Source organism: Procambarus clarkii, chromosome 10 (genome assembly GCF_040958095.1).
Source record: "Procambarus clarkii isolate CNS0578487 chromosome 10, FALCON_Pclarkii_2.0, whole genome shotgun sequence".
NCBI lineage: Eukaryota > Metazoa > Arthropoda > Malacostraca > Decapoda > Cambaridae > Procambarus > Procambarus clarkii.
This window is the reverse complement of record NC_091159.1, coordinates 32,979,914-32,999,224: the sequence shown is the minus strand read 5'-3', so window position 1 is coordinate 32,999,224 and position 19,311 is coordinate 32,979,914.

Sequence of the window (19,311 nt, the reverse complement as noted above, 5' to 3'; positions counted from 1 at the left end):
GTCACTCCCCAGGAAGCCCGTCACGCCCCAGGAAGCACGTCACTCCCCAGGAAGCACGTCACTCCCCAGGAAGCACGTCACTCCCCAGGAAGCACGTCACTCCCCAAGAAGCCCGTCACACTCCATGAAGCACGTCACTCCCCAGGAAGCACGTCACTCCCCAGGAAGCACGTCACTCCCCAGGAAGCCCGTCACGCCCCAGGAAGCACGTCACTCCCCAGGAAGCACGTCACACCCCCAGGAAGCACGTCACTCCCCAGGAAGCACGTCACTCCCCAGGAAGCACGTCACTCCCCAGGAAGCCCGTCACGCCCCAGGAAGCACGTCACTCCCCAGGAAGCACGTCACTCCCCAGGAAGCACGTCATTCCCCAGGAAGCCCGTCACGCCCCAGGAAGCACGTCACTCCCCAGGAAGCCCGTCACTCCCCAGGAAGCCCGTCACGCCCCAGGAAGCACGTCACTCCCCAGGAAGCACGTCACTCCTCTGGAAGCACGTCACTCCTCCGAAAGCACGTCACTCCTCAGGAAGCACGTCACACCCCCAGGAAGCACGTCACTCCCCAGGAAGCACGTCACATCCCAGGAAGCACGTCACTCCCCAGGAAGCCCGTCACACTCTATGAAGCACGTCACTCCCCAGGAAGCACGTCACTCCCCAGAAAGCACGTCACTCCCCAGGAAGCACGTCACACCCCAGGAAGCACGTCACTCCCCAGGAAGCACGTCACTCCCCAGGATGCACGTCACTCCCCAGGAAGCACGTCACTCCCCAGGAAGCACGTCACATCCCAGGAAGCACCTCACATCCCAGGAAGCACGTCACTCCCCAGGAAGCACGTCACACCCCATGAAGCACGTCACTCCTCAGGAAGCCCATCGCTAGAATAAAAAGATAACAAATTTGTTAAACATGAACGGCCATTTATAAAACCATGTTGCGACTCAATTATTAATTTATGTTTTTCAAGATGAAGACGAACTTTATTTGCAATTAAATCAGTCAGGCGCAGACAGTATCAGTGAGAGGGTATGTTAGCCGGAGCACCTGAGTGAAGTTATATTATCATAACAATATGGAAGTTGTAGTGAAGGAACTGATGAGTCTGGTTGGGGCTCTGAGGACAGAGTTGGACTCTCTACGGGAGGAGGTACGACAGCTGAAACAACAACAAGAAGAAACGAAGGAGGAGACCAGTAGTAAAGAGACCTCGTCTTGGTAAGTTGTAAAGGACAGGGGCCTTAAGAAGACTTTGAAAAAGCCGCCTACAGACGCCCTAAGAACGTCTAATTCATTTGCCGTATTGGAGGACGAGTGCTGTGGTGAGACTGTGGATCACGCAAAAGGGAAAGCAACGAAGAGCAGCGAAGCGCAGGCCCCTCAGAGAGTAAAGGAAGTACCTAAGCAAACTGTTGTGGGAGATTCCCAGATAAGGTATTTGGATAGAACGTTTTGTGCTAGAAATTGGGGGAACCTTTCTAAGGGTTTGCTATCCCGGAGCTGGTATTAGTGATATTATAAACAACATGAATGATATTATGGCTGGAAATGGGAACAATCCCGATATTTGCATTAGCGCGGGAGGAAATGATGTTGGTCGAGTTAGGAGTGAGGAACTGATTCAGGGGTATAAAACAGTAATTGAATTAGTTAGAAGCAAGGGAGGAATCCCGATCATATGTGGCATTCTTCCAAGAAAGGGAGTGGGAAACGAATGATTGTCGAGGGCACTTGGTGTCAATTGCCGGCTGGAAAGATATTGCAAATCAAATGCAATATCTTTCATAGACAACTGGGAACACTTCTATGGAAGAAATTAAATGTATGCTCGCGACGGGGTGCATCTATCGAGGGCTGAGGTTATTGTTGTTGCGAACTCGTTGGAACCAGTGGTTAGAGGCGTTTGTTTGGGTTTAAACTGTTAGTAGATAGTGGTATGGGAATCAATTTGGAGGAAGGAGGTAATAAAAGTATGTGTTTGAGGGAGAAAGGAATTGGCAAAATGATCAGGGAAATTGAAGGGCCTCAAAATAACAATTCACTTAGGGTATATTACACTAACAGTAGAAGTCTAAGAAATAAAAAAAACGAATTAAATGTTCTTGTCTGTACAGAAAAAATAGATATTCTCGCGCTTACCGAAACGTGGATGACCGTAGGAAATAGAGAACTATTAGCTGAATATCAAATAAATAGATTTAAACTATTTCACACAGATAGATATATTAGACGAGGAGGGGGAGTAGCCATATACGTTAGCGACAATTTGAAATGTAGTCTCAAAGAGGGAATCAAATCTGAGCCACACAGACTAACTATTTGGATAGAATTAAACGAAAAAGCAAATAATATTATAATAGGAGTTATATATAGGCCACCAAATTTAGACAGAATGGAAGCAAAGCATCTATGGGATGAAATATCTAGAGCATCTAGATCTAACAGTATTTATGTCATGGGTGACTTTAATTTTAGTGGAATAAACTGGTTGAACAAAACAGGGAATAATGAAGCAGAAGATTTTCTAGAATTAATTGACGATTGCTTTCTTACGCAACACATAAAGGAACCAACACGGGAAAATAATATTTTAGATTTAGTGTTAATTAACTGGGAAACACAAATTAAGGACATCGAAATAGGGAGTGAGCTAGGGAACAGTGATCATAAAGAAATCAGATTTAGCAAGTAATGGAATAGATCTGTAGGAGAAAATTATGTTAAGGAACCTGATTTTCGAAAAGCTAATTTCAATAACCTAAGAAATTTATTGGGTCAAATAGATTGGAAATTCTTGGGTATGGGGTGTGGGCCGGTCTTGGAGCTAGACGTGAACCCAGCAATAGGTGACGTAAAAGGGGTTTTCGTTGTGGACTCAAAATATAACCTATTTAAATATATTCTAAACGAAGCCCAGGAACGTAGTATACCATATAAATTGAATAGATCGAATACTACTGATCCAAAGTGGATAACAAAGAATCTGAAGAACCTTATAGGTAAAAAGAGAGCGTGGTACAAAAGGATTAAGAATGGGGAAGTCAGTTTAGAACAGGAATTAAGAACATAAGAACATAAGAACAAAGGTAACTGCAGAAGGCCTATTGGCCCATACGAGGCAGCTCCTATTCTATAACCACCCAATCCCACTCATATACTTGTCCAACCCGTGCTTGAAACAATCGAGGGACCCCACCTCCACAATGTTACGCGGCAATTGGTTCCACAAATCAACAACCCTGTTACTGAACCAGTATTTACCCAAGTCTTTCCTAAATCTAAACTTATCCAATTTATATCCATTGTTTCGTGTTCTGTCCTGTGTTGATACTTTTAATACCCTATTAATATCCCCCCGGTTATGTCCATTCATCCACTTGTAAACCTCTATCATGTCACCCCTAACTCTTCGCCTTTCCAGTGAATGCAACTTAAGCTTTGTTAATCTTTCTTCATATGAAAGATTTCTAATTTGGGGAATTAACTTAGTCATCCTACGCTGGACACGTTCAAGTGAATTTATATCCATTCTATAATATGGCGACCAAAACTGAACTGCATAATCTAAATGGGGCCTAACTAGAGCAAGATATAGCTTGAGAACCACACCAGGTGTCTTGTTACTAACGCTGCGATTAATAAATCCAAGTGTCCGATTTGCCTTATTACGAACATTTATGCATTGATCCTTTTGTTTTAAATTCTTACTAATCATAACTCCCAGATCCCTTTCGCAATCCGACTTCGCAATCACAACACCATCTAGCTCGTATCTTGTAACTCTATCATCATTACCTAACCTCAGAACTTTACATTTATCAGCATTAAACTGCATCTGCCAATCCTTTGACCATTTCAAAACCCTATCTAGATCAACTTGAAGTGATAGTGAGTCCTCCTCCGAATTAATTTCCCTACCGATTTTCGTATCATCGGCAAATTTGCAAATGTTGCTACTCAAACCTGAATCTAAATCATTTATATATATTATAAACAACAGAGGTCCCAGGACAGAGCCTTGAGGCACTCCACTTACAACATTTTCCCACTCTGACTTGATTCCATTTATACTAACTCTCTGTTTCCTTTGGTATAGCCATGCCCTAATCCAGCTTAATATAGCACCCCCAATACCATGAGACTCTATTTTTTTAATCAGTCTTTCATGTGGCACTGTATCAAAAGCTTTGCTAAAGTCAAGGTATACAACATCGCAATCCTTACCACTATCAACTGCCTCAACAATGCTAGAATAAAAAGATAACAAATTTGTTAAACATGAACGGCCATTTATAAAACCATGTTGCGACTCAATTATTAATTTATGTTTTTCAAGATGAAGACGAATTTTATTTGCTATTATAGATTCGAGTAACTTTCCCACAATAGACGTTAGGCTAATTGGTCGATAGTTAGACGCAAGTGATCTATCTCCTTTCTTAAAAACTGGTATCACATTAGCAACTTTCCAAAACTCTGGCACTCTGCCTGACTCTATTGATTTATTAAATATGGTTGACAGTGGGTCACAAAGCTCCTCTTTGCATTCTTTAAGCACCCTAGCAAACACTTCATCCGGCCCTGGGGATTTGTTTGGTTTGAGTTTTACTATTTGTTTAAGAACATCCTCCCTGGTAACTGCTAAACTCGTCAACCTGTCCTCGTCCCCACCCACATAGACTTGTTCGGCTGAAGGCATATTGTTAAGTTCCTCTTTAGTAAATACAGATACAAAATATTTATTAAAAATACTACTCATCTCTTCATCACTATCTGTTATTTGACCTGTCTCAGTTTTTAATGGACCTATCCTTTCCCTAGTCTTAGTACGATATAACTGAAAAAACCCTTTAGGATTTGTCTTTGCTTGCCCTGCTATGCGAACTTCATAGTTCCTTTTTGCTTTCCTTATCTCTTTTTTAACATTTCTAACCAGTTGTACGAATTCCTGTTCTAAAGTGACCTCCCCATTTTTAATCCTTTTGTACCAAGCTCTCTTTTTACCTATAAGGTTCTTCAAATTCTTTGTTATCCACTTTGGGTCATTAGTATACGATCTATTCAATTTGTATGGTATACTACGTTCCTGTGCTTTGTTTAGAATATTCTTAAATAAGTTATATATTGAATCCACATCGAAATCCCCATTTAAGTCACCTAACGCTGGGTTCATGTCTCGCTCCAAGACCGGCCCACACCCCATACCCAAGCCTTTCCAATCAATTTGACCCAAAAAATTTCTTAGGCTATTAAAATCAGCTTTTCGAAAATCTGGCACTTTAACAGAATTTTCTCCTACTGGTCTATTCCATTCTATGCTAAATCTGATTTCTTTGTGATCACTGCTCCCTAGCTCACTCCCTATTTCGATGTCATTAATTTGCGTTTCCCTGTTAGTTAACACTAAATCTAAAATATTATTTTCCCGTGTTGGTTCCTTAATGTGTTGCGTAAGAAAGCAATCGTCAATTAATTCTAGAAAATCTTCTGCTTCACTATTCCCTGTTTTGTTCAACCAGTTTATTCCGCTAAAATTAAAGTCACCCATGACATAAATACTGTTAGATCTAGATGCTCTAGATATTTCATCCCATAGATGCTTTGCTTCCATTCTGTCTAAATTTGGTGGCCTATATATTACTCCTATTATAATATTATTAGCTTTTTCGTTTAATTCAATCCAAATAGTTTCTGTGTGTGGCTCTGTTTTGATTCCCTCTTTGAGACTACATTTCAAATTGTCCCTAACATATATGGCTACTCCACCTCCTCGTCTAATATATCTATCTGTGTGAAATAGTTTAAATCCATATATTTGATATTCAGCTAATAGTTCTCTATTTTCTACATTCATCCACGTTTCGGTAAGTGCAATAATATCTATTTTTTCTGTGCAGACAAGAGCATTTAATTCGTTAATTTTATTTCTTAGACTTCTACTGTTAGTGTAATATACCCTAAGTGAATTGTTATTTTGCGGACCTTCTCTTTCCCTGATCGTTTTGCCAATTCCTTTCTCCCACAAACACATACTTTTATTACCTCCTTCCTCCAAATCAATTCCCATACCTCTATCTACTAACAGTTTAAACCCAAACAAACACCTCTAACCACTTCTTCTAGCGAGTTCGCAACAGCAACAACCCCAGCTCTCGATAGATGCACCCCATCACGAGCATACATTTCATTTCTTCCATAGAAGTGTTCCCAGTTGTCTATGAAAGATATTGCATTTGATTTGCAATATCTTTCCAGCCGGCAATTGACACCAAGTGCCCTCGATATCCATTCATTTCCCACTCCCTTTCTTGGAAGAATGCCACATATGATCGGGATTCCTCCCTTGCTCCTAACTAACTCTATGGCTGTTTTATACCTCTGAATCAGTTCCTCACTCCTGACTCGACCAACATCATTTCCTCCCACGCTAATGCAAATAATGGGATTGTTCCCATTACCAGCCATAATATCATTCATGTTGTTTATAATATCACCAATGCCAGCTCCGGGATAGCAAACCCTTAACCTGTTCCCCCTATCTCTAGCACAAAACGTTCTATCCAAATACCTTATCTGGGAATCTCCCACAACTAATGTTTGCTTAGGTACTTCTTTTACTTTCTGAGGGGCCTGCGCTTCCTTTCTCTTCGTTGCTTTCCCTTTTGCGCGATCCACAGTCTCTCCACAGCACTCGTCCTCCAAAACGTCAAATGAATTTGAAGTTGCTATGGCGTTTGAAGGCGGCTTTATCAAAGTCTTCTTAAGGCCCCTGTCTTTCGCAACTCTCCAAGACGAGGTCCCTTTACTGCTGGTCTCCTCCTTCGTTACTTCTCGTTGTTTTTTAAGCTGACGCACCTCCTCCCGCAGAGAGTCCAACTCTGTCCTCAGGGCTCCCACTAGAGTCACCAGGTCCTTCACTACAACTTCCATATTGCGAAGAATATGTAATTCTTATCAATATAAGAATTCGTACAGCTGGTTAGAAATACTAAAAAAGAGATAAGGAAACAAAAAGAAACTATGAAGTTCGCATAGCAGGGCAAGCAAAGACAAATCCTAAAGGGTTTTTCCAGTTATACCGGACAAAGATTAGGGAAAGGATAGGTCCATTAAAAACTGAGACAGGTCAAATAACAGATAGTGATGAAGAGATGAGTAGTATTTTTAATAAATATTTTTTATCTGTATTTACTAAAGAAGAACTTAACAATATGCCTTCAACTGAACAAGTATATGTGGGTGGGGACGAGGACAGGTTGACTAGTTTAGCAGTTACCAGGGAGGATGTTCTTAAACAAATAGTAAAACTCAAACCAAACAAATCCCCAGGGCCGGATGAAGTGTTTGCCAGGGTGCTTAAAGAATGCAAAGAGGAGCTTTGCGACCCACTGTCTACCATATTTAATAAATCAATAAAGTCAGACAGAGTGCCAGAGTTATGGAAAGTTGCTAATGTGATACCAGTTTTTAAGAAAGGAAATAGATCACTTGCGTCAAACTATCGACCAATTAGCCTAACGTCTATTGTGGGAAAGTTACTCGAATCTATAATTGCAAATAAAATTCGTCGTCATCTTGAAAAACATAAATTAATAATTGAGTCGCAACATGGTTTTATAAATGGCCGTTCATGTTTAACAAATATGTTATTTTTTTATTCTAGCATAATTATGAACATAAGGATCAGGAGCTGCCTCTTATGGGCCAATAGGCCTTCTGCAGTTACCTTTGTTCTGATGTTCTTATGTTCTTATAAGAACAAAGGCAACTGCAGAAGGCCTATTGAACCATACGAAGCAGCGCCTATCTATAACCACCCAATCCCACTCATAAACATGTCCAACCCGCGCTTGAAACAATCGAGGGACCCCACCACCACGTTACTCGGTAATTGGTTCAACAAATCTACAACCCTGTTACCGAACCAGTATTTACCCAATTTACCCAATGGATGAGGCAGTTGATAGTGGTAACGATTGTGATGTTGTGTACCTTGACTTTAGCAAATTGTTTTCCGATTGTTGTAACATTATTATCCGATTGTAGTAACATTATTATCCGATTGTAGTAACATTATTATTGCAATAATCTAATACAGAGATTTAGGACAGCCATTGAATTAGTTAGGAGCAAGGGAGGAATCCCGATCATATGTGGCATTCTTCCAAGAAAGGGAGTGGGAAATGAATGGATGTCGAGGGCACTTGGTGTCAATTGCCGGCTGGAAAGATATTGCAAATCAAATGCAATATCTTTCATAGACAACTGGGAACGCTTCTATGGAAGAAATGAAATGTATGCTCATGATGGGGTGCATCTATCCAGGGCTGAGGTTGTTGCTGTTGCGAACTCGTTGGAACCAGTGGTTAGAGGTGTTTGTTTGGGTTTAAACTGTTAGTAGATAGTGGTATGGGAATTGATTTGGAGGAAGGAGGTAATAAAAATATGTGTTCGTGGGAGAATAGAATTGGCAAAATAATCAGGGAAAGAAAAGGGCCTCAAAATAACAATTCACTTAGGATATATTACACTAACAGTAGAAGTCTAAGAAATAAAATTAATGAATTAAATGCTCTTGTCTGCACAGAAAAAATAAATATTATTGCACTTACCGAAACGTGGATGAACGTAGAAAATAGAGAACTATTAGCTGAATATCAGATAAATGGATTTAAACTATTTCACACAGATAGATATATTAGACGAGGAGGGGGAGTAGCCATATATGTTAGGGACAATTTGAAATGTAGTCTCAAAGAGGGAATCAAAACTGAGCCACACACAGAAACTATTTGGATAGAATTAAACGTAAAAGCAAATAATATTATAATAGGAGTTATATATAGGCCACCAAATTTAGACAGAATGGAAGCAAAGCATCTATGGAATGAAATATCTAGAGCATCTAGATCTAACAGTATTTATGTCATGGGTGACTTTAATTTTAGTGGAATAAACTGGGTGAACAAAACAGGGAATAGTGAAGCAGAAGATTTTCTAGAATTAATTGACGATTGCTTTCTTACGCAACACATTAAGGAACCAACGCGGGAAAATAATATTTTAGATTTAGTGTTAACTAACAGGGAAACACAAATTAATGACATCGAAATAGGGAGTGAGCTAGGGAACAGTGATCACAAAGTAATCAGATTTAGCATAGAATGGAATAGACCTGCAGGAGAAAATTCTGTTAAAGTGCCAGATTTTCGAAAAGCTGATTTTAATAGCCTAAGAATTTTTTTGGGTCAAATAGATTGGAAACTCTTGGGTATGGGGTGTGGGCCGGTCTTAGAGCGAGACATGAACCCAGCGATAGGTGACGTAAAAGGGGATTTCGATTTGGATTTAATATATAACTTATTTAAGAATATTCTAAACAAAGCACAGGAACGTAGTATACTATACAAATTGAATAGGTCGAATACTAATGACCCAAAGTGGATAACAAATAATTTAAAGAACCTTATAGGTAAAAAGAGAGCTTGGTACAAAAGGATTAAGAATGAGGAAGTCAGGTTAGAACAGGAATTCATACAACTGGTTAGAAATGTTAAAAAAGAGATTAGGAAAGCAAAAAGAAACTATGAAGTTCGCATAGCAGAGCAAGCAAAGTCATATCCTAAAGTGTTTTTTCAGTTATATCGAACTAAGACTAGGGAAAGGATAGGTCCATTAAAATCTGAGACAGGTCAAATAACGGATAATGACAAGGAGATGAGTAGTATTTTTAACAAATATTTTATATCTGTATTTACTAAAGAAGAACTTAACAATATGCCTTCAACTGAACAAGTATATGTGGGTGGGGACGAGGACAGGTTGACTAGTTTAGCAGTTACCAGGGAGGATGTTCTTAAACAAATAGTAAACTCAAACCAAACAAATCCCCAGGGCCGGATGAAGTGTTTGCCAGGGTGCTTAAAGAATGCAAAGAGGAGCTTTGCGACCCACTGTCTACCATATTTAATAAATCAATAAAGTCAGACAGAGTGCCAGAGTTATGGAAAGTTGCTAATGTGATACCAGTTTTTAAGAAAGGAAATAGATCACTTGCGTCAAACTATCGACCAATTAGCCTAACGTCTATTGTGGGAAAGTTACTCGAATCTATAATTGCAAATAAAATTCGTCGTCATCTTGAAAAACATAAATTAATAATTGAGTCGCAACATGGTTTTATAAATGGCCGTTCATGTTTAACAAATATGTTATTTTTTTATTCTAGCATAGTTATGAACATAAGGATCAGGAGCTGCCTCTTATGGGCCAATAGGCCTTCTGCAGTTACCTTTGTTCTGATGTTCTTATGTTCTTATAAGAACAAAGGCAACTGCAGAAGGCCTATTGAACCATACGAGGCAGCGCCTATCTATAACGACCCAATCCCACTCATAAACATGTCCAACCCGCGCTTGAAACAATCGAGGGACCCCACCTCCACCACGTTACGCGGTAATTGGTTCCACAAATTAACAACCCTGTTACCGAACCAGTATTTACCCAAGTCTTTCCTAAATCTAAATTTATCCAATTTATACCCATTGTTTCGTGTTCTGTCTTGCGTTGATACTTTTAATACCCTATTAATATCCCCTTTGTTATGTCCATTCATCCACTTGTAAACCTCTATCATGTCACCCCTAACTCTTCGTCTTTCCAGTGAACATAAGAACAAAGGTAACTGCAGAAGGCCTATTGGCCCATACGAGGCAGCTCCTATCTACCCAATCCCACTCATATACTTGTCCAACCCGCGCTTGAAACAATCGAGGGACCCCACCACCACGTTACTCGGTAATTGGTTCAACAAATCTACAACCCTGTTACCGAACCAGTATTTACCCAATTTACCTAATGGATGAGGCAGTTGATAGTGGTAACGATTGTGATGTTGTGAACCTTGACTTTAGCAAATTGTTTTCCGATTGTAGTAACATTATTATCCGATTGTAGTAACATTATTATCCGATTGTAGTAACATTATTATCCGATTGTAGTAACATTATTATCCGATTGTAGTAACATTATTATTGCAATAATCTAATACAGAGATTTAGGACAGCCATTGAATTAGTTAGGAGCTATGGAGGAATCCCGATCATATGTGGCATTCTTCGAAGAAAGGGAGTGGGAAATGAATGGATGTCGAGGGCACTTGGTGTCAATTGCCGGCTGGAAAGATATTGCAAATCAAATGCAATATCTTTCATAGACAACTGGGAACGCTTCTATGGAAGAAATGAAATGTATGCTCGTGATGGGGTGCATCTATCGAGGGCTGAGGTTGTTGCTGTTGCGAACTCGTTGGAACCAGTGGTTAGAGGTGTTTGTTTGGGTTTAAACTGTTAATAGATAGTGGTATGGGAATTGATTTGGAGGAAGGAGGTAATAAAAGTATGTGTTCGTGGGAGAATAGAATTGGCAAATTGATCAGGGAAAGAAAAGGGCCTCAAAATAACAATTCACTTAGGATATATTACACTAACAGTAGAAGTCTAAGAAATAAATTTAATGAATTAAATGCTTTTGTCTGCACAGAAATAATAGATATTATTGCACTTACCGAAACGTGGATGAACGTAGAAAATAGAGAACTATTAGCTGAATATCAGATAAATGGATTTAAACTATTTCACACAGATAGATATATTAGACGAGGAGGGGGAGTAGCCATATATGTTAGGGACAATTTGAAATGTAGTCTCAAAGAGGGAATCAAAACTGAGCCACACACAGAAACTATTTGGATAGAATTAAACGAAAAAGCAAATAATATTATAATAGGAGTTATATATAGGCCACCATATTTAGACAGAATGGAAGCAAAGCATCTATGGAATGAAATATCTAGAGCATCTAGATCTAACAGTATTTATGTCATGGGTGACTTTAATTTTAGTGGAATAAACTGGGTGAACAAAACAGGGAATAGTGAAGCAGAAGATTTTCTAGAATTAATTGACGATTGCTTTCTTACGTAACACATTAAGGAACCAACGCGGGAAAATAATATTTTAGATTTAGTGTTAACTAACAGGGAAACACAAATTAATGACATCGAAATAGGGAGTGAGCTAGGGAACAGTGATCACAAAGTAATCAGATTAAGCAAGGAATGGAATAGACCTGTAGGAGAAAATTCTGTTAAAGTGCCAGATTTTCGAAAAAGCTGATTTTAATAGCCTAAGAATTTTTTGGGTCAAATAGATTGGAAACTCTTGGGTATGGGTGTGGGCCGGTCTTAGAGCGAGACATGAACCCAGCGATAGGTGACGTAAAAGAGGATTTCGATGTGGATTTAATATATAACTTATTTAAGAATATTCTAAACAAAGCACAGGAACGTAGTATACTATACAAATTGAATAGGTCGAATACTAATGACCCAAAGTGGATAACAAATAATTTAAAGAACCTTATAGGTAAAAAGAGAGCTTGGTACAAAAGGATTAAGAATGGGGAAGTCAGGTTAGAACAGGAATTCATACAACTGGTTAGAAATGTTAAAAAAGAGATTAGGAAAGCAAAAAGAAACTATGAAGTTCACATAGCAGAGCAAGCAAAGTCAAATCCTAAAGTGTTTTTTTCAGTTATATCGAACTAAGACTAGGGAAAGGATAGGTCCATTAAAATCTGAGACAGGTCAAATAACGGATAATGACAAGGAGATGAGTAGTATTTTTAACAAATATTTTATATCTGTATTTACTAAAGAAGAACTTAACAATATGCCTTCAACTGAACAAGTATATGTGGGTGGGGACGAGGACAGGTTGACTAGTTTAGCAGTTACCAGGGAGGATGTTCTTAAACAAATAGTAAAACTCAAACCAAACAAATCCCCAGGGCCGGATGAAGTGTTTGCCAGGGTGCTTAAAGAATGCAAAGAGGAGCTTTGCGACCCACTGTCTACCATATTTAATAAATCAATAAAGTCAGACAGAGTGCCAGAGTTATGGAAAGTTGCTTATGTGATACCAGTTTTTAAGAAAGGAAATAGATCACTTGCGTCAAACTATCGACCAATTAGCCTAACGTCTATTGTGGGAAAGTTACTCGAATCTATAATTGCAAATAAAATTCGTCGTCATCTTGAAAAACATAAATTAATAATTGAGTCGCAACATGGTTTATAAATGGCCGTTCATGTTTAACAAATATGTTATTTTTTTTATTCTAGCATAGTTATGAACATAAGGATCAGGAGCTGCCTCTTATGGGCCAATAGGCCTTCTGCAGTTACCTTTGTTCTGATGTTCTTATAAGAACAAAGGCAACTGCAGAAGGCCTATTGAACCATACGAGGCAGCGCCTATCTATAACCACCCAATCCCACTCATAAACATGTCCAACCCACGCTTGAAACAATCACGGGACCCCACCTCCACCACGTTACGCGGTAATTGGTTCCACAAATTAACAACCCTGTTACCGAACCAGTATTTACCCAAGTCTTTCCTAAATCAAAATTTATTCCAATTTATACCCATTGTTTCGTGTTCTGTCTTGCGTTGATACTTTTAATACCCTATTAATATCCCCTTTGTTATGTCCATTCATCCACTTGTAAACCACTATCTTGTCACTCCTAACTCTTCGCCTTTCCAGTGAACATAAGAACAAAGGTAACTGCAGAAGGCCTATTGGCCCATACGAGGCAGCTCCTATCTACCCAATCCCACTCATATACTTGTCCAACCCCGCACTTGAAACAATCGAGGGACCCCACCACCACGTTACTCGGTAATTGGTTCAACAAATCTACAACCCTGTTACCGAACCAGTATTTACCCAATTTACCCAATGGATGAGGCAGTTGATAGTGGTAACGATTGTGATGTTGTGTACCTTGACTTTAGCAAATTGTTTTCCGATTGTAGTAACATTATTATCCGATTGTAGTAACATTATTATCCGATTGTAGTAACATTATTATCCGATTGTAGTAACATTATTAATGCAATAATCTAATACAGAGATTTAGGACAGCCATTGAATTAGTTAGGAGCAAGGGAGGAATCCCGATCATATGTGGCATTCTTCCAAGAAAGGGAGTGGGAAATGAATGGATGTCGAGGGCACTTGGTGTCAATTGCCGGCTGGAAAGATATTGCAAATCAAATGCAATATCTTTCATAGACAACTGGGAACGCTTCTATGGAAGAAATGAAATGTATGCTCGTGATGGGGTGCATCTATCGAGGGCTGGGGTTGTTGCTGTTGCGAACTCGTTGGAACCAGTGGTTAGAGGTGTTGTTTGGGTTTAAACTGTTAGTAGATAGTGGTATGGGTATCGATTTGGAGGAAGGAGGTAATAAAAAGTATGTGTTCGTGGGAGAATAGAATTGGCAAAATGATCAGGGAAAGAAAAGGGCCTCAAAATAACAATTCACTTAGGATATATTACACTAACAGTAGAAGTCTAAGAAATAAAATTAATGAATTAAATGCTCTTCTCTGCACAGAAAAAATTGATATTATTGCACTTACCGAAACGTGGATGAACGTAGAAAATAGAGAACTATTAGCTGAATATCAGATAAATGGATTTACATAAGAACATAAGAACAAAAGTAACTGCAGAAGGCCTATTGGCCCATACGAGGCAGCTCCTATTCTATAACCACCCAATCCCACTCATATACTTGTCCAACCCGTGCTTGAAACAATCGAGGGACCCCACCTCCACAATGTTACGCGGCAATTGGTTCCACAAATCAACAACCCTGTTACTGAACCAGTATTTACCCAAGTCTTTCCTAAATCTAAACTTATCCAATTTATATCCATTGTTTCGTGTTCTGTCCTGTGTTGACACTTTCAACACCCTATTAATATCCCCCCGGTTATGTCCATTCATCCACTTGTAAACCTCTATCATGTCACCCCTAACTCTTCGCCTTTCCAGTGAATGCAACTTAAGCTTTGTTAATCTTTCTTCATATGAAAGATTTCTAATTTGGGGAATTAACTTAGTCATCCTACGCTGGACACGTTCAAGTGAATTTATATCCATTCTATAATATGGCGACCAAAACTGAACTGCATAATCTAAATGGGGCCTAACTAGAGCAAGATATAGCTTGAGAACCACACCAGGTGTCTTGTTTACTAACGCTGCGATTAATAAATCCAAGTGTCCGATTTGCCTTATTACGAACATTTATGCATTGATCCTTTTGTTTTAAATTCTTACTAATCATAACTCCCAGATCCCTTTCGCAATCCGACTTCGCAATCACAACACCATCTAGCTCGTATCTTGTAACTCTATCATCATTACCTAACCTCAGAACTTTACATTTATCAGCATTAAACTGCATCTGCCAATCCTTTGACCATTTTAAAACCCTATCTAGATCAACTTGAAGTGATAGTGAGTCCTCCTCCGAATTAATTTCCCTACCGATTTTCGTATCATCGGCAAATTTGCAAATGTTGCTACTCAAACCTGAATCTAAATCATTTATATATATTATAAACAACAGAGGTCCCAGGACAGAGCCTTGAGGCACTCCACTTACAACATTTTCCCACTCTGACTTGATTCCATTTATACTAACTCTCTGTTTCCTTTGGTATAGCCATGCCCTAATCCAGCTTAATATAGCACCCCCAATACCATGAGACTCTATTTTTTTAATCAGTCTTTCATGTGGCACTGTATCAAAAGCTTTGCTAAAGTCAAGGTATACAACATCGCAATCCTTACCACTATCAACTGCCTCAACAATGCTAGAATAAAAAGATAACAAATTTGTTAAACATGAACGGCCATTTATAAAACCATGTTGCGACTCAATTATTAATTTATGTTTTTCAAGATGAAGACGAATTTTATTTGCTATTATAGATTCGAGTAACTTTCCCACAATAGACGTTAGGCTAATTGGTCGATAGTTAGACGCAAGTGATCTATCTCCTTTCTTAAAAACTGGTATCACATTAGCAACTTTCCAAAACTCTGGCACTCTGCCTGACTCTATTGATTTATTAAATATGGTTGACAGTGGGTCACAAAGCTCCTCTTTGCATTCTTTAAGCACCCTAGCAAACACTTCATCCGGCCCTGGGGATTGTTTGGTTTGAGTTTTACTATTTGTTAAGAACATCCTCCCTGGTAACTGCTAAACTCGTCAACCTGTCCTCGTCCCCACCCACATAGACTTGTTCGGCTGAAGGCATATTGTTAAGTTCTTCTTTAGTAAATACAGATACAAAATATTTATTAAAAATACTACTCATCTCTTCATCACTATCTGTTATTTGACCTGTCTCAGTTTTTAATGGACCTATCCTTTCCCTAGTCTTAGTACGATATAACCTGAAAAAACCCCTTTAGGATTTGTCTTTGCTTGCCCTGCTATGCGAACTTCATAGTTTCTTTTTGCTTTCCTTATCTCTTTTTAACATTTCTAACCAGTTGTACGAATTCCTGTTCTAAAGTGACCTCCCCATTTTTAATCCTTTTGTACCAAGCTCTCTTTTTACCTATAAGGTTCTTCAAATTCTTTGTAATCCACTTTGGGTCCATTAGTATACGATCTATTCAATTGTATGGTATACTACGTTCCTGTGCTTTGTTTAGAATATTCTTAAATAAGTTATATTGAATCCACATCGAAATCCCCATTTAAGTCACCTATCGCTGGGTTCATGTCTCGCTCCAAGACCGGCCCACACCCCATACCCAAGCCTTTCCAATCAATTTGACCCAAAAAATTTCTTAGGCTATTAAAATCAGCTTTTCGAAAATCTGGCACTTTAACAGAATTTTCTCCTACTGGTCTATTCCATTCTATGCTAAATCTGATTTCTTTGTGATCACTGCTCCCTAGCTCACTCCCTATTTCGATGTCATTAATTTGCGTTTCCCTGTTAGTTAACACTAAATCTAAAATATTATTTTTCCCGTGTTGGTTCCTTAATGTGTTGCGTAAGAAAGCAATCGTCAATTAATTCTAGAAAATCTTCTGCTTCACTATTCTCTGATTTGTTCAACCAGTTTATTCCGCTAAAATTAAAGTCACCCATGACATAAATACTGTAGATTTAAACTATTTCACACAGATAGATATATTAGACGAGGAGGGGGAGTAGCCATATATGTTAGGGACAATTTGAAATGTAGTCTCAAAGAGGGAATCAAAACTGAGCCACACACAGAAACTATTTGGAAAGAATTAAACGAAAAAGCAAATAATATTATAATAGGAGTTATATATAGGCCACCAAATTTAGACAGAATGGAAGCAAAGCATCTATGGAATGAAATATCTAGAGCATTATTTACATTCTATGGAATGTAAATATCTTTACAACGGTTTTGTAAATGTAGTTGACACAAGAGAATTTATGGAGTGAGATTATGTTTAGCATGTTTAGGGAGTTAAACAAGGGGGCTGAGTGTTGCCTGAAAGCAGAATTTGATTCTGCTTTCAGAATCCTTTTGTTTAAATTCTTACTAATCATAACTCCGAGATCCGTTTCGCAATTCGACTCTCGCAATCTCAACACCATCTAGCTCGTATCTTGTAATCCTTTTTAGATGTAATCCTTGATCTAGATAGGTTTTGAAATGGTCAAAGGATTGGCAAATGCAGTTTAATGCTGATAAATGTAAAGTTCTGAGGGCTAGGTAATGATGATAGAGTTACAAGATACGAGCTAGATGGTGTTAAGAAGAAAGGTAACTGCAGAAGGCCTATTGGCCCATACGAGGCAGCTCCTATCTATAACCACCCAATCCCACTCATATACATAAGAACAAAGGTAACTGCAGAAGGCCTATATCTTGCTCTAGTTAGAAGCTATATCTTGCTCTAGTTAGGCCCCATTTAGATTATGCAGTTCAGTTTTGGTCGCCATATTATAGAATGGATATAAATTCACTTGAACGTGTCCAGCGTAGGATGACTAAGTTAATTCCCCAAATTAGAAATCTTTCATATGAAGAAAGATTAACAAAGCTTAAGTTGCATTCACTGGAAAGGCGAAGAGGTTTACAAGTGGGTGAATGGACATAACAAAGGGGATATTAATATGGTATTAAAAGTATCAACACAAGACAGAACACGAAACAATGGGTACAAATTGGATAAGTTTAGATTTAGGAAAGACTTGGGTAAATACTGGTTCAGTAACAGGGTTGTTGATTTGTGGAACCAATTGCCGCGTAACATTTTGGAGGTGGGGTCCCTCGATTGTTTCAAGCATGAGTTGGACATGTATATGAGTGGGATTGGGTGGTTATAAATAGGAGCTGCCTCGTATGGGCCAACAGGCCTTCTGCAGTTGCCTTTGTTCTTATGTTCTTATAACTCCCAGATCCCTTTCGCAGTCCGACTTCGCAATGTCAACACCATCTAGCTCGTATCTTGTAACTCTATCATTATTACCTAGCCTTAGAACTTTACATTTATCAGCATTAAACTGCATTTGCCAATCCTTTGACCATTGACCTTTGGTGGTCAATTTTTGACCTCCTCGTGGGTGGGGACGAGGACAGGTTGACGAGTTTAACAGTTACCAGGGAGGATGTTCTTAAACAAATAGTAAAACTCAAACCAAACAAATCCCCAGGGCCGGATGAAGTGTTTGCCAGGGTGCTTAAAGAATGCAAAGAGGAGCTTTGTGACCCACTGTCAACCATATTTAATAAATGAATAGAGTCAGGCAGAGTGCCAGAGTTTTGGAAAGTTGATAATGTGATACCAGTTTTTAAGAAAGGAGATATATCACTTGCGTCTAACTATCGACCAATTAGCCTAACGTCTATTGTGGGAAAGTTACTCGAATCTATAATAGCAAATAAAATTCGTCTTCATCTTGAAAAACATAAATTAATAATTGAGTCGCAACATGGCCCTCGTATGGGCCAATAAGCCTTCTGCAGTTACCTTTGTTCCTATGTCTTATAACCATAACTGGAAAAACCCTTTAGGATTTGTCTTTGCTTGCTCTGCTATGCGAACTTCAAAGTTTCTTTTTGCTTTCCTTATCTCTTTTTAGTATTTCTAACCAGATGTACGAATTCCTGTTCTAAACTGACTTTCCCATTCTTAATCCTTTGTACCACGGTCTCTTTTTACCTATAATGTTCTTCAGATCCTTTGTTATCCACTTTGGATCATTAGTATTCGATCTATTAAATTTATATGGTATACTACATTCCTGTGCTTTGGTTAGAATATTTGTAAATATTCGTTTGTTCTAAACTGACTTCCCTATTCCTAATCCTTTTGTATTTTCGACCCACTGTGTACCATATTTAATAAAACAATAGTCAGGCAGAGTGCCAGAGTTATGG